The following is an 18,356-nucleotide window of genomic DNA, read 5'->3' as shown; positions in this document are numbered from 1 at the left end:
TAGGTGGAATCAGTCCAGTTCATAACATCAATCATTTTCTTTTAATGGACACTTGAAACAACCAATGATAGCAAGATCTTGATTTAGCAGAGAAGAGGGATGTAGTTACAGGGAGTGGCGTTGTGGAAGCTTGCTGACGCTTCACTTCCCAAACTGAGCGTGGGTGAGAGGAGTTGTCGGTGTTTGAGAGCCATTACATTTAAACGTGAGTTTAAAAAAATACATTTAGCAAAATAATATTTTGTTTCCCTCAGTTATATCCGTCTATAAATACCGTTGTGCCGTCAATGTAACGTGTTCAACAACACTAATAAAGTGAAGAAGTGTTTTGTTTTTTGCTTTTGAATCTCCAGGGCTGCAATTTCATCATTAAATCTAATCAGAAACCAGAACTGCTATGCATCATATTCCACATGTAAAGTGTGTATACTGAGAATTGTTCCCTCTGATTTTTACCAATGTTTAAATTTAAAAAAAAAAAAAAAAAAAAAAAAAAAAAATCCCTATTTTAGTATTTGTAAAATAATTCCAGGGATTTTTTTTTTAAAAGATAAAAACTGAAAATGCAGAACGCTAGAGATAATCACCTTTTTTATTTGTTCATTTCCTGGTACTCCCATTGTTGTCACAGTCGGTTGAAAGTGGCAAATCGTGTGTAAATCACGTCTGAGTAGAACTGCAGCTCATGATTTTGGAAATGTAAATAATTTAATTAATATGTTGGTTTCAAAGCTGCTGAGATGTTTGACAGCATTTTTAAATCGTTTTTGATGAGCAAAAACTTAAAGGAAACACTTAAAAATGTCATCCAATTTATGTGAGCAAAAAAACACAACTAAAACTCGGGCCTGCCACCAGCCCCCCAAAAAACACAAGCAAAGTTTAGTATACCGGTTTATATTATAGATCATAACGAATATATGCCTATATGGATAAGGCCTTTACACTTGAATGCAATCACTATGCAGACACAATGCAGTAATCAGACAATGAAAAACGAATTTCAAGATGCACATTAATGAAGTTACCTTAATAAAAATAAACTAATCTACTCACAGAACCATCTAATTTAAAGAATTTTCCAGGCTACAGCACCTCTTTTAATCCAGGTGCTTATTTTTCTTAGGGAACTGTAAGCACAGTCTTCCTCAAATTAGTATCAAGTTAGTCCATGTCAACAGCATCCCTTTCACTTGTTTCTTTCAATACTTTTGCATGCGGCTGTTACAGTCTGTTTAGCATCACTATTTAATTTAAATTAGGTCTACACAGAGTAATTTAACAGCCTTGACCAGACTGCACCCAGCTACCTCCAGACCCTCATCTCTCCCTACATCCCCACTCGACCTCTCCGCTCCGCCTGCACGAGAAGACTGGCTCTACCTCCTCTACACTCACCCGCCTCCAGTGCCCACTCCTTCTCCACCCTCGCTCCGCAGTGGTAGAATGACCTTCCCACAGATGTCAGGACTGCCCAGTCCCTGACCACATTCCGGCGCCTCCTTAAGACTCACCTCTTCAGACAGCATCTGTAGAACTCCTCTGTTTTTCCCCTGGGACACTTATCACCCTTCCTTAAATGCGCTTTACTTGCTCTTATCTGCCCCCTATTTTACTGCATTTAATCCTGTACTTCAGAGTACTGTAATCTGCAAAGTGTTTAATCTGTAGTATTTTGTATTTAATCATATCCTGATGTAACTATCACTGACACTGTTATCTGCTGTATTATTGGATTGTATTTTGTCACACTTGTACTTGCTTGAACCAAAGTCATTGTATTTATCTTGCTTGTACTGTGATACTTGAAATGTATTTGCTTACGATTGTAAGTCTCCCTGGATAAGGGTGTCTGCTAAGAAATAAATAATAATAATAATAATAATAATAATAATAATAATAACAGATGCGACAGACTCAACAACTATTTTTAACTCAGAAACTTTCAGCTTCAACTATTCACCTCTTAAGATGCATTTCTTTAAATAAAGGTTAAGGTTAGAGTGCACAGTCTGAGTTTTAGAAACCTGAAAAGCTGGACATCTTAACACACAGAAGTTTGAAGCCATGGTTATTCCTCTAAGGGCTGTCATAACATTTGATTTATGTTAGTATATCAAAATTATTAAGGAATGTTGTGACAGGGTACCACCCGCCCCTGGGTGGATTTGGTTTATTTGGGCTAGTTTGGGTTAGGCAGCACCGGTGATTTAACATGTACGATGGTATGTGGGCACGGGGAAGTCACAAATAGTTCACGAGCAGACTGTGCCTGGACTCAGTTGAATGATTGATTAGCAATTGCGTCCTGGCACAGCTGCATAAAAGAGGCACGAATTTCCCACTCGGGGTGGGTGTTCACAAAAGAGAAAATGAGAGACGGGTAAAAAGTAAAAATCCAAACAACTGCTACTCGTGCTGGCTATAAACCAGCATGCTACTTAGCTGGTTGTGTCTCTGTTTTGGCCACTGTGCCGTTTTGTTTTGGCTATAAGTGTTTTGTTTTCTGTTGAACCCTTTTATTTATAATAAACTTGTGCATCCGTGCCTTCACTCACTCCAGTACTGTGTCTGTCTGCTTCCTGGTCTACCGTCATCCGCAAAGCTTATCTGTGACAGATGTTACTATAACCATCTAAAAAAAGTGTGCGATGAGCTCCTGGAAATTAATGATTATCCTATTATTTAATTAATATCATTTTTGCCAGTTTAGGTATTTCATCTACTGTCTAAATACATTTAGAGGGTGGGGCTGGCAGATTGAAATATCACATGGTCTGTATGGCATGAGGAAGGCTGTTAAATACTAGGAAATGTGTTACTGCTTCACTTCCTAGGTCATTTCACCGAAGCATTGCTGGAGTCAAAGATACTGACTGGCTGCAAAGCATGTCAGTCATCAGGGGAAGCCGCTGGGTGGCTACTGACAGGAAAGAAGACCCTTAAGGGGTGGTGATAGTTTCACTCCATATGCAATGACCAGGAAGGTGCAAGGCATGTTTAATAGTATTTTCGGAATTGAAGTTAGAGAGTGAGATGTACTTAACTTTTCTTAACTATATAACACAAATATGAAACTATTTAAACTGTCGGATATTTGTGGGTGCCACTGTAAATACTGTTTCAAGGCAAATCCAATCTCTTCCTGTCTTGCTCTATATGTTTTCTGGCAGATGTCAGTTTAAATTAACATGCTGCAACAAAACTCTTGAACAGTTGAATTTTAGTGCCATTTTAATCTAGAGAAGGTGGCTTCTATTTCTCTTAAACCCGATTGTTAGGATAAGTGGTAAAGCAATCGGAAGGGCTGTGCTGGCAGGCAGAACATCCCGGGTGAGTAGCAAAGGTCCACCTTATAGACAATCAATCCATATTTATATATATATATATATATATATATATATATATATATATATATATATATATATATATATATATATATATAGATATGTGTGTGTGTGTGTGTGCGTGCGTGCGTGTGTGTGATAAAGGCATTCAAATACATATGCCAGACAGACAAAGACAATGTAATAAATATGGCAGACAGACATTAAGAAAGGCATACAGACAGACAAACAGACACTCAGATAGACAGACAGCATTTAAAAGACAAGACAAGCTCTAGATGGGCAGCTGGATGAATAGATAGATGACAAAGTGCTTACAATGCACTGCAAACTCTCCTCCTTCATCCTTTCCTTCTAGCTTCATGTCAGCTAGTTATCCAGAATTAGAATCTCCTTTCACACCAGAGGTGTCATACCGCCTTAGCTTTATTTGTCAGCTCTCATGATTGAATGTTAAACTTGCGACAGCTAACAAGGTCGGAATCAAACCAAGATTAATATCAAGTGAAAAGCTGACAGACCTGACACTGTGAAAAAGCCCTTTGCCAGCACTGACAGAGGAGCGGATGGGCAGGGGAAGGAGATGTATTGTCCCCTGAAGCACGAAGCAGAGTTTCACAAAACAGGTATGGGAGAAAAATACACCCTCTGTGGTCATGTCTGTTGCAATCCCTTTGAACATTTCATTCTGTGACTATGAGGATTGTGCTAATTATTTGGATTTGCTACCCTCGGTTAGGGGGGACAGAGTATTTTGTATTCAAGTGTATTGTGCTAAATACATGATTCTTGCAGTATTTTAAATGATTGTAGCTAACAAAATAACCCCATACATTTTCTACACGTTTCACATCCATCACTATATAGGTCTCAAAAATGTAGTTTTAGCATGTACTTTCATTTTCAAGCATGCTATCTGAAACCACACTAGGGTTAAGGAGAGTGTTATTGTTCCCACCCCTTCAGTGTCTTCTTTCCTGTTTGTAACCAACCAGCTCTTCCAGTAATGACTGACATCCTTTGCAGCCATTAGGGTGCTTGACCCCAAGACGTGCAAACACATTTCCTGGAAGGGAAGATAGGCAGCTTGAAGTTCTTTTTGACCTATCGCCATGTTTTAAAAGGAAGATACATGTTTGTGATAGCATGTTTATTATTTAGCTGCACATTTGAGACCTATAAGTGTATGGCAGGGAAGACTTATGAAAATATTTAGCTACTTGGTAAGACTTTCCATTAAGTGTCTCTAATTACTGTGTATTTACATGGTAGTTACTTAGTAGATACATGTGTACTTACACATAATTACAATGTTATTATACATAGTTACCATGTATTTAAGGTGTAAATATTTTTGCACAGTATAACCCTATCATAACACTAAGTATAACCCTAAGCCCTCTAACCCTAACCCCAATTCTTTTCTGATACAATTGTGTACTTACATGTATTGTGCAAAAATATGTACACATTAAGTACATTGTAACTATAACATAATAGCATTGTAATTACCGTAAAACTTAAATGCTAGCAGACCAGCGTGTATTGGAGACTGGCGATTATTTGAGACCGCCGTTTATATTAGATCTCTAGCTTCACATGCTTAATTCGATCATTGAGAAGCCGCTAACACAACCTTGTAGCAACATCGTAACTCAATTTAAACACTCCAGCAACTTTGTTAAAAGGTTGTGTGTCAGTGGGAACTAAGTAACAGTTTTTTTTATAAGAAAATTACATTGTATCGTACACCCTCAAGTATAAAGCGAAAGTATTATTACAGTCTTTTTATCTGCACTGGTTAACAAGGATACGGTATGCAAAACATTGGAAAATGAACAAGCAGAAGTACGAGTTTGTATTTAAAAACGGAATTAGATCAACCATTGTTATTTTTTCTGTTATTATTATTTATTAATCCTGAGAGTCACTTTCATCGCGGTCACTTATTAGCAGTTCATTACACTCAAGCTCCTCCTCATCTTCCTCCGCTTCAATGGCAATGACAGAGACCCGCCGTTTAATAGAGACCTGGAGTTTATTTACAATATTTGCCAGCAGACCCAGCACGTATTGGAGACAGGCGATTATTTGAGACCCAGCAATTATTTTACGGTTTTATGGTATTTGTAAGCACACATGTATTTGCTTAGTAACTACTATGTAAATACACAGTCATTAGAGACACTTAATGGAAAGAGTTACTAGCTACTTTAGGTCCAACCAGCAACAAAATACCAGAGGCTGCATGCAAACAGTTGAAATTAAAGTTACTGAAACCTAATCAGATGTCAATCTAAACTGATTGGGAATGCCTGCTCACGACTGCTTGAAACTGTATACCTTGAGCCAGCAGAGTTATCAATCTGTAAAAAACTAAAATACATTAGTTCATGAAATCTATCATCATAAGTAAATGATTAATTACGCTTGATAAAAAAAAACAGAAAACGCAATGGTTCTATGTGTTGGATTTAGTCCCTTTGTGTTTATGTCTCCCCTCACTAATTGATTATTTTCCTGTACCCACTTAGAAACATGGCATATCCTCTCTCTATTCATTATAACAGACATGGGAGTGCAGGGGGCCTTGATTTAGGTCTTTGCACAAGTTTGAAAAATAAATACTTGCAGGAAAGAGCCATTCAGTTAAAATTGAAGGTCAAATTCAATTAATGTTATTTGAAATACTGTTGTACCCCCCTCTCTGCCTCTCTTGCCTCCATCCTCAGCCCTCAGCCAAACCACTTGGCCCCGCTGTGGTAACAGATAAAAGTCTGCTTGAGAGCTTATTTTATCAACAGCAGGACCATTACCTTCCTCCAATCATTGGAGAGGATGAGAAAAGAAAGAAAAGAAAGCGGAGCAGGACTTGAAAGAAAATTGTCCAGGAGATTCTAACCATTAACTTGAGGCTTAGCCTCCTCTCCCACTTGAGCTACACAAGGGTTGGGGGGCAGGCTGGAGCAGACAAAAACATCATGAAAAGCATGCTTGTTTTTCAGCGGACTATTCGGAACTGAAGCCACAATAATTCTGAAAATAAAAGGGGGGGGGGAAATCTCCCTTTCAAAGGCACGATAAACAAGGAAATGAGCGAGTAATCATTTCCAGAAATTACCTCCCTTCCTCCTCTTCTCTTCTGCAGACACTTAGCCCCCCATTCATTAGGGGTACCGGACTGATTAAAGCGTTATGGAATGGAAGTTTTGCTTCGATAGGAAGTTGAAGTCTCCCGGAGCTACATAATCGGCAAACATTGCACAGCAGACCCCCTTAGACTTCTATTCAGATGTCCGCATTTGATCAGTGATTTGTCTGACGTCAATATAATAGGCAAGATTTATCAAATTTATACATCACAATGCATCTTTTTTTCCTAAAAAAATCAAATAAAATGGTAATTGTTACAAAACTACTTCACTAGTGAGAAACACCTCAGCAGATTCATATTCATGTTGTGTTTTTTAGATTAACCGCATGTGACAGAGACAGAATGTTTCTTGTTGATAAATCTCTCTCCCGACCTGTGAGGGCGCTGTGTAATGGGAACAGAGTGCCGGAAGGCCAGACAATTCATTCCCAGGGTCAGAAGGAAGTCGGTCACCTAAAAAGGGAACGGAGCTACTGTACACTAAATCATCGACCCAGAAGGAAAACGACGTGGCAGCCACGGATTGGAGGAGCGGTTGCACTAGTTAACCAAGGGGTCATGATTGACGTCACGTAGTGAAGTGGTCTGTTCCTTGTTACGGTTAAGCTGAACTGGAAGGAAAGACATGTGTTATTATCGTGAGTGTTTTGTTTGTTTTGTCTTTATTAAATATACAGTTGTTTTTTATTTAGACGGCAATCACGATCCGGAACTGTCGCCAGAGGCCAGCACAAACCCAGACTACACTGCAGCATTGTTCACGATAAACTGTATTTGCACAACGAGCACTAAATCATGCACTGTGGACTTGTGTTTGTGTTTTGTGTTACGTGTGGGTGTTTAAGATCGAGACTATTATTTCGGGACCAACCCGTGGATTAAAACTCATTTATTTCTCATTTCTATTGTTTTATTGTTTCTCATTGTTATTGTTTACTGCCGTTTTGTCATCAGACTTTGGATTATAAAAATAAATAACTTTGCACCTGGATTACCGTTGTCTGTCTGTTCATTGATCACTGCTGCATTCCTGCACCTGCACACTGTTAACCACTTTGCCACACCGCAGCACAGGTTTACAGCAGTGTGGTCTACAAATTCCAATAGGGAATTTCAGTCATTTATATTAAAGGAAATTAAAGCTGTTTAAAAAAACAACAGTTATAGCAAAATGTATTTATCTTAACACGCGTATAGGTTTCCTTTTACATAAGAAATTGCAAATTGTACAGTGGTTCAAACAGACATAACCCTCAAGTGAGCACCTCCCTTTTGACTTTGATGAACTACCTGTTCATTAAAAATGATTTCTAAGTAAAAGAAAGCTCTCAGTTTGCATGCCTTATGTTCACAATTCTGTTACTGTTGCACTTCCTAGTCTAGTTCACCTCAGCAATGTCTTCAGGGTCAAAGCATGTCAGACAGGGAAGCAGCTGCTTGAATAATGGCAGGAAAGAAGGCATTGAAGAGGAAAAGAGAGAATTTCACTCTCCAGGTGAAATAATCTAAGAAGAACAAACTATGCATGAGTTAGGCATGGAAACAGCTTTCTGGAACCTATTATGGTCAGATATAATTATTGAAATATGAAGAGCTTACATATAACTAGAGATGTGTGTTTTGTGAACAAAGCCATGCATTCCCCACAACAAAGTGCACTTCTTGCGTATTTGCATATGATATATAAACACAATGGCTTCATGACGCAAGTCAAGACCACCAGCGAGGTGGACAAGGCAGACTAAAGGCTGTGGATCAGTTTTATTTAGTCAACAGTTTTAATCATGCAGTAAGCGCAAGAAAACCTTTTCACTGGAGAAGTTGTTTCCCAGAAAACAAAGAATATACAGCTATAGCCAAATGTTTTGCATCCCCTAAATTTCAGGATTGAGACATCATTTAAAAAAAAACTACATGAACATAATTTTTTTTAATTTTTTTTATTTAACATCATGTGATCAAAGTGCTGTGTCTCTGCATGCTTACAGTGGATTCAAGAGGTAAAAATAATTATGTGTAGTACTACACTGTCATAAGCTGCTTCCTTATTTTAAATAGACGGAGATCATATACATGAAAAACAAATGGTTTATTTGCCATATACAATCAGAACAGGAACACGAGTCTTCACACTATTGTACAAACTAACAAGAGCCTCAAGCTCTGGCAATCTTGCTACATATAGGTAGTAGTAGCCAATGAGAATCGAGTACATTCAAGCTCTTTCTTCCTTATATGGAACCTAGCATTGTTACATCAACTTTTTCTAACTCTTTAGTTACCATTACTCTTTCTACATCTGCTTCAATCCTGTTATATGTATATCATATACCACACAAAGAAACTTGCAAAAGTCTACCTGAAGCCACAATACTATTATACAGTATTTCATGTTAGATTTCAAATTGTCACTTTTTTCAATTTTTATCAGTTTTTCATTTAGTATATGGAAATCTACAAAGCATGTAATTCAGTATGTCAATGTAACAATATTCAGCAGGTTTTGTTCGACTTTATGAAGCAAAATTAGTTCATTACATAGGGTGATGCAAAACTTTTGGCCATAGTTGTACATCTTGCAGCAGAGAGATGATCTGTAAATATTTACTATATATCCACTGATGTTATATAACTAAAGGGTGAAAAACTGTATACAGTTAGAAGGTGCCCAATGGATATCCAATATAGACACAAATCTAATCAAAAAGACTTTAAAGTATACTTACATTTGAAGGTAATCTAGCAGTTTTGGTAATATTGTTACCGCTAGCAACACCTACAAGATGGCTGCCACACAGTTTTTTGTTTTGTTTTTTTTATTAGGAGGTCAAGAACAATCTACAAATTGCCCAATAACAGATTTGGAAAAGCGGACCAGTGTGAAAAAGAACATCTTTAAAAACAAGCACTTGCCAAAATGGATTTATACAACGATAGCGTGGTAAAAACAAGGTAAAAATACAAAATGACCACGATAAGCTATACAGGTATCAGTTCATCAATCTGTATTTAATTGTACCCCTCCTCCTTTCCAACCAGTCACAGCAGTTTTTTTTATCTATCAGGTCCATGATTACAAAACAATTTAGTCAGAATCCTGACCTTGTATAAAACTGATCTGACAGCCGTGCCAATCAGCGGACCGTTTTAAAGTCTGAGCCGTCATGATTGCCTTCCCATCCAGACAAGATCAATCCTGGCTAGTGGTTAAGGGAGGGTCGTTATCCAGCCAGGAAGGATCTAGTTCTGGGCACCACATCTGGAGGACGGGTGGTGCATTGCTGTTGAAGAGCAAACACAACAAGCAGGCCTCTATTAAAATTGGATAGTGTCATACCTCTGCTAAGCCCATTTGTATCTGTGCTCAACGGAAGCCCTTATCTCTAACATTTGAGAGGTAGCTTTGATATAATTTGATATATAAATAGCCTAATGATATAATACACAGAATATTGTCTGGGTCAGAATATATTGAAGTGATAATTTGTTATATACAAGAAGTTAAACATTACAAATTCTAATAAACAACCAGCTTTGTCGTTTATTTTAATGTTTATTTTAGTATTTATAATGCTGACCTCACAAGTTCACTACACCGCACTACACAAATCATCGTTAATGCACACCATTACTTTATAGAAAAGTCCCTTAAACATGTTCTGTTTACTCTCTTTTGCATTTTGTTTAAAACTAGGCGTTTTTACTTTTTTTTGCTTTGTATGATAATAATACATATTAACTGGCAAGCAACTGTTTCAATGGATGAGTATCCAGTTGTCCCATATCACATGACTGCGATCATTAATACCAGCAACAGAGCGCTACCCCAGTGTGAGCTGTCACACTTCAAACAGCAACAAATCTTTATGTGATAAAGAAAGCCCTCCAGAGCTCTCCACATCCAGTGAGGATCAGGTCAATCCAAGAGAAACGCATGTTTGCAAACTCAAAACTACCTCAAAAACAGGCTCTCTGCTTTCAATCTTTGGGCCAAACTGTATTTTCCATGAGGGAGTCAGTGTAAACATCTATAAATCGGCCACCCGTAAAATCTCCCATCCACATACAAAGATGATTTGTAATACACTCTGATCTCCACTGAAGGTAAGCCAATTCTAACAAAAAGGTATACAGAAATGTTAACAAATACAAACACCCTTGGAAACAAACTAGTGAACATAAAAAATGTCAAAATAGTTGTGTATAAAAGATGTTAAACTACATCATTTTAACACGACTTTTTTCAGCCAAGAACAAACCCCAAGTTGCCACAGAAACCTGACTGCAAAAAAACAACAGAACTGGCACTTTGCACCGCCTCACATAATGCAAACCTTATTTTTAATTTTGTTCAAGTTATCAAAGTTGTTATATTTTAAATACAATTCTTTATGCAGTTCACTCTCTGTCTAATAACTCACTGACATAAACTAAGCAGAGTAAGCCCCCCACAACAAGCAACACAGAACTTTAGAACTCTGGTAGGAAAGAAATTGCTCACCAGGGATTATAAAAAATACTGCATGGGGTAGTGTGTGATAAATAAGAATCTGTGTAGCATCCCACCCCTCGGGTGTGCATTCAAATCTCATATCACGCACAACCCCAAGCAGTATTCTATATATATATATATATATATATATATTGAATGCTTCTTAAATTAGGTAAAGGCTGCAATTACCCATCCTATAGTGTCTGTTATACTGGGCTTGTAGTGAGAGAAATAAAATGGGGTCCGTTTTTTTTTTTCTAGGAATGAAGTATATTTTCGGCAATCAGGATTTTTTTACACCTACCCACATAAGAACAGTTTATAAGCCCAAACATTTTTGACACCCTCACTGAAGCCCTCTGCTGGATCTTGCTCATCCATCATCGCATTCCCTTCCTCCTGCTTCTACTGAACAACTCTCTTCTCCCTTTCATCCCCCATCTCATCACTCTCTCCACTACTGTAAGAAACAAAACACATCATCATCTCTGCAGAAGGACATTACGATGTGGTGCCTCCTCCCCCCACCCCCCTCAGCTCTCCCCTGCATGGTCGCAGCTTCCCTGTGACCCCTTCCTGCCGGTGGAAATCCGTCCTGTTTTTCTGCAACAATCAAGCTAAAGTTAAGATCATTAACAACGGACTGTCTTCTTTCCCCCCTCATCATGCAACTCCTGAGCCATCTCATGCTATTTTACTTGATCCATCTGCTTCTACTCTCTAACATGCATCTCCAAAACCAATGAATTCCAGTGACTCTTTCTACCTCTTGAAAAAATGTGGATCACTTGCCTGGAACTATCCGTGCCCGTCACACCACTCTTGCTGCCAAGCTGCCAATCTTCACCCTTGCTTCTCCTCTGTTTCTGTGGTCCGGCACTCTATCTCTCTCTCTCCACTTCTATGGTGCAACATTACTGAAGGTTCCCCGGTACTGATGCAGGTTCCTTCAGCTCATCTCCCCCCACCTATTCTTCAGTTCATCGATCGATATTAAAATTAAATTCATCCCTGCGCAATCTCTTCACCTCCACCCAAGACTACACAGCTGCTGCCCTTGCTCCTTTCACCCTCTCCTCCTACGTGAACATCTGGTCCACCTTCACCACCTTCTGCAATCAGAATTGGATCTCCCCTTCCCCCTTCAACCAAGACTTCATTCTGTCATTTCTCGTCCAGGCAAAAGTTAATCTACACCTTTCCCTGGGGGCCTTCAAAACATACCTCGCTGGTATACAAGACTACTGTTGCCTGTTCTACATCCCTCACTTCTCATCTCCTGGGGATGCTTCTGTGTGTTCCATGTTTTCGCTGTGCTTTAATACATTTCTTTGCTTTTACAGGAAACTTTGATAAGGGCATATTGGCTGATCTAGCCTTCATTACATATACCTGTGATGGGCAACTGAAACTGAAAGGCAGCTCCTAAACTCATAGTCAAAGCACATTAAAAACCATTATTTGAGTAATTGTAAAAATACACTGATTTACTTTAATATTGTATAAACACTGTAAATGCATACACATTTCAAAAGGGTTATATATTTGCAGTGATTAACTCTCACGCTCAATGCTAACTAGTAACTAAGGCAGACACATATGGGACACCTCCCAAGCCCACTCAAGCTCCTCCCCATCTGAAATTGGTCACTTCTGGGTCTCGTAACAGCCAGATGTTATGTATTTTTTTTTTTATTTTAAAAGAGTATTTTCACGTATTTAATATGTATATGTATTGCTCTGTATGGTTCAATTGTATAAGAGAAGCTCACAGTACAGCAACAAAACTACTTAACTTAGAGTTTGATGTGATCCACCTATATCCATAACTAAAACACTCAATCATGTGAAATTTAGAACTTCTTAAAGAAGTCTAATAAATTCAAAGAGAAACTCAGGCATGAGTGACGATTAAAGAAAGGCTTTCAGTTGGATTTATACAACACTACCATTAATTAAGGGAGAGAAGAGAAATGAGAGTAGTTGTAAAGGTTAATTTCCCAGAGTGCACTAGGGGCAAAGCAGGAAGGAACTCCGGACTGTGTTTATGTTCTTATTTGACGGCTCGTAGTTATAAGATCATCTAAATGGAATGCTCTTGAATAAAAAAGGATGTAGTTTCACATTTTATTTGAATTGCTTTTCTGCATTTTTTTTCTACTTGATGGCATTTGCATAATTGTGAGTGCTTCTGGGTTCTCCAATATTAAGTCATCCTGCTTCTCTAAATCTGATAGTTCCTGACTTTTAGCTTGTCTGGAGAATCATAACTGCCAGGACTGAACAGCCATCCTCATTCCATTCAAATCATGTGCCAATGTCACATTTCAATTGTGCCAGTCAATTACCAGCACTTTGTCTTCCCCAAGACAAGCTCAAAGCAGGCTTAAAGCCAACCCTAATAAAGCCAACCCTAAGGGAAGTGTAAAAAAGAAATGAAAATGAAACTATTTGCCTGCAATTAGGTATCACGGCGGCTATACAATAAAATAAAATAAAATAAAAGTCATGTTTGGACTCAGTAACTGTCTGCATATACAAAAAAACTGCACTCCTTGTCTGTAACATGGATTATTTATAGAAAATCTCCTCAATAATTTGCTCGACAATGTTGTTAGGATATGCTGCTATCTTGGACATGTTGAAGTAACGCAAGTTATTTTCTTTCATAGTACACATGACCACACATCTGTGCAAACTGTCAATTCATTCAAGCACGGGCAAAACAAATGACCTTTATTACAAGCCATCCTTTGTTAAAGAATGTGTGTTATAATCTAAAATTATTATTATTATTATTATTATTATTATTATTATTATTATTATTATTATTATTTATTTCTTAGCAGATGCCCCTTATCCAGGGCGACTTACAGTCGTAAACAAAAAATACATTTCAAGAATCAAGTATTAATAGAATTAAGAGCAAGATAAAATACAATGACTTCAGTTCTAGTAAGTACTAGTATATGACAAAATATGATTCAATATCGGAGCAGATAACAGTGTCAGTGATAGTTACATCAGGATACAATTAAATGCAAAATACTACAGATTGAATAAATTAAATAAAAAAATAAATTGTAAGAATGAGATCTTGGGTTTCAATTCAGACCACTGACTGACCTTCAGCAATGCCTTTGCCTTTATTGTGTGCAAAGGAAAATTGTCTACCAAGCGGAAATCAGTTGTGTATTCCAGTGTAAAAATGTCTAAATAAATATAGAAAAAATATCATAAATATTTAATAGGACAAAGGTGTGAGTGACCCCACCATTCCGAGCTGCCATTCTATGTGAAGTGTAATGTAGAACCATCACACAATGCCACAATATGAAGTGTAATGTACTCTCAAAGAACCATCACACAATGCCACAACTGGCATCTCACCCCATCTTATTGAAGCATGTCCTGAACACAATTCCCACTCAATAGTTAAATCCAGCCCTTTCCATTGCTTTTGTGTTTTCAGACTGAGTGAGCAGTTAAATGGTGTCTCGGAGCAATCATTCAGCTTCTGTTTGTGGCAATATTGATTTCATTAACCTGAAAATCTTTTGGAGCCACTTGTTTAAAGTAATGCTTATTGAGCCAGTGAGACGGAGAGAAGCTGTTCTAGCTAATGAACTCAGTGCTGTCAGCTAGAAAATCTTCCCTGGCTACAGAAGCAGGCTTCTGCCCATCTACCCATGTGCATGTCTAAAGGAATGCAAAGCTGAAGTGTACAATGATAAGGAGACCAATGAAAGCTAATACAAGGTTTTTTCTTTTTTTAAAAAAAACCTTTAAGTGAAAATTCTCTGGTCCCTTTTTCTATCTTTGGCAAAATAAAGAAAAAAAAGGTACAGGTTTAAACATATTTTATTTCCAGCAATGTTACTCAGCCTAATCCTTATTGGCAGCCACAGCCTGTCTCATTGCTACCAGGGTGTTGCTGAGCTCTACTGTTATTCAGGGTTTTTTTGATGAACCTGAGGGAATGCTTATTAAGAGTTTGTTCAGCAACTCCATGTCTTGTTGATGTTAACCCACATACCTTATGTTAGCACAGGTGGTGTTGGCTGACTGGAATACTGGTAATCCATACCTTGAGGGATGCGATGTAGCTCTATGAGAGTGGCGTAGCTCTGTCTCTATGCTTAACAAGTACCACTGTGTACTGTATTCAGTAGACATGAGTCCCTGATGATTTTGTCTCCCTTGAGATTCCTCAGCAAATAGTGGCAACCTAACCTTCACTCCCTGCATTGCATGTTCACACTGTATACCATACAGCCATGCCTTTACCAGTGCTACTCTGGGACAAATATACTATACTTTTTTCTTTGACCTGTGAGATATCTTTAGGTTTTATCGTGAGGTTGTTTCTGAAACTGTGTGCCTCACCTCCCATGAGATATGGTATCTCTGCTGCATTAAACTAAGTATGCAAAGCTGTTTTATATAAAACCACATATTTACTGTCTGGTTTGCAAATATTTTGCTAGGTGTTGAATAACTGATATGCATAAGTATTTAAAACTTACCTGCAGCCAGTTGAGTTGCTTTTATGTTTTGTTGCTAAGACATGTGGCCAAGTGGAATTTAACACAGTCACGTGGTATTTCCCATGAAAAACAATGAAGAGTGATTTCATTTTAAACAAAAGTGTGTGTGTATATATAATATGTGGATGAAGGCTATATTTGCATCCTGAGCCATTCTAAAAATAAAGGCACAATGACACACTAGTGACATCAAAAATTGATAATTCCTCTAGTGGAAAATATACTTGAACTTTGACCCATTCGACTCCGAGACCATCACAAAATGTCTCATTTTTAATCACTCGACAACACCCCCAGTAAAGAAAAGTTCATTAATGATGAATAAAATGAGAATACGTTAAAAAGAAAAAGATGTAAAGCTGGTACATTCGTATCTCAGAGATCCTGGAGAAACGGATAATGACTGTTATGCTGAACCTCATCTTCTTTAATATTAGCATCACAAGGGTATCCATGTATTATAAAAAATAATTGGTGGGCATCTTCAGTGAGTTACAGGAAAACAATTCCTTCCTGGGTATCTGTGGAATTATTTTCCTGTAACTCACTGAAGCCCCTATATATATATATATATATATATATATATATATATATATATATATAGTTGCGAGAAAAATATACATGTGCTTCAAGGATGTAATTCAGTTATTTCTATTGTTTAGCCTGATTGCCCCTCAAGACTGAGGTTGTTTAATCACAGTGTTCACATTAAAATGGCTGCAAAGTAGGAAAAATGCACTCAAGTGTGCCTACATAAGAAGAGAACAGAATGTGGCAATAGACAAGTTCATTGCTTCAAATATACTCTCTATGGTAGTTCCATTAAAGTTGAAACAACTTCCATAATGGCAGTCGCTTGTAGGCAAAATTCCCATTTTATAGATTACCGTCTTTTAAAGTTGTATATCGTCTGGTTATAAAGCGGTGGAAAACTATATCTAAACCAAGTGAAGGATGCCATTCACCAAGAACTGTTGTAAGTCCCTGTTATGACCCCTTTAAGACCTACTTAACTACATGCCTATTATATATTACTGTTGCCTTTTTAAGGGGGTGGTGACCCCAAATATTTTGGGAGCTCTGTGTAGTTGACAGATAAGGGCAAGTAGACCTGATCCTGAATATCTTCCGATGTGCTGTACCTTTGCGTCTTCAGTGACAGGAACCGGCGACCTCACACACTGTAAGCGAGTGTCTTAACCACTGTGCAAAAGAGACGGGCTCGTCTGCATTTCTGGTTACAGATCTTATATTGATAGGCACAGAATCTGCAACAACAGTGCATTACACCTCACAACACTTGCAAATAAACTGTTTCATTTGAAAATGCTGCAACTGATTGTGACTGTTGTTCAGCTTTTGTAGCTGGTCATGTGAGGGTTTATCCCACAAGTCCCCCACATTGTGCATTCATGCTACAATTTGTAAAGGTAATGGAACTAATGATGGAAGCCCTCCTTGTGACAAATTGTGGGCATTTTATGCATCTATAGCAACAGACACCTGGGTGAGTTGACCTATCTCAAAACTCTTTTAACACACTGGATTATTCAGTCATTTATGTCTTAATAAAGGTTAGTGCTCACAGATGTGTCATTTAGATTACAGGGCACCCTGCCAGAGAGAGAGAGAAGAAGACACTCACATACACCACAAGAGAACAAACACTTCACAATTCATCATTAAGAAGAGTGGAGGCAAATGCAGCAAGGTGGACAAGGTTGTTATCAGTCTTTACAAACACAAAGGAAAGAGTAATACTCTGGAAAAAGGGAACTCTGTGACTCTCCAAAAAGTATTGGGGCACACTACGTTTTAATAATCTGTAACAACAGCGGAAATACCGACCACTATTTTAATCCCGCTGGTGTTTCTAAAGAAGTGATAACCAGGGCTTTCAAATCCTTTCCTCACTTCTTATTACCTGGAGCAACTATTATCACTGCCCTGATTTCAAACAGAGTAACAGATCTGGGAACTGTTCCAGATGATTGCAAGCCTCACATGAAGGTAAGGAATGGGTAAAAAAAAGTGCCATGGTCATTTAGTCTTTTTACTGATTTGCAGCCTAGAAGTGAAAAAAAAACTATATTAAAAACATCATGCAAGGTGCATTATTGTAGCCCTCCTGTTAATTCAGTTGTATATATTTAGGGCTTCTGGGTTTCTGGCTTTATTTTTGATCACGTGATGTCCCTTTAAATATATTTGGAGCCAATTCGCTTTCTTAATCAAACACTAATTACCAAAGGAAGTTGTTTCTTTTTATCCTCATATCTTGATTGAGTTCACAAACGACCTGCATTGATCTCAGATGATTTTATTTGAACCTGCATTTCAATCTGGCTCTAATTGCCGAATTCATCTTATTAATTTCCACTGCATTACTTTCTAATAGTGCGTCACTAATTTAAACAATCTGATATTCGGTTAAGGCTTAACAGCTATTAATTAAGGTTTAAATTGGTCCAAAAAGAAGTTGAAACTAACATGAGTCTGAAAATGCCATTCTGGTAACAATGTAAGACTGCCCCTGTTGACCAAGGTTAACAGAGACACCAGCCTGACTAATGCAAAACTTGACTAATAAAATGAATACAATAATAATAATAATAATAATAATAATAATAATAATAATAATAATAATAATAATAATAGAAAATGGATAAAAAAAAACACACAGATAGATCAGTATAACACAATTCCAGGCATTAACTACTTCTGTACCTTCAGTTTTGTGTACATTGCCACCACTTGAACACACTTGAAAAAAAGCACTGCAGCGGCAAACAACATGTCTCATCAGGAGCAGGCTA

Source organism: Acipenser ruthenus, chromosome 11, assembly GCF_902713425.1.
Source record: "Acipenser ruthenus chromosome 11, fAciRut3.2 maternal haplotype, whole genome shotgun sequence".
Lineage (NCBI taxonomy): Eukaryota > Metazoa > Chordata > Actinopteri > Acipenseriformes > Acipenseridae > Acipenser > Acipenser ruthenus.
The sequence above is the reverse complement of the archived record's forward strand: the minus strand, read 5'-3'. Positions refer to the sequence as shown.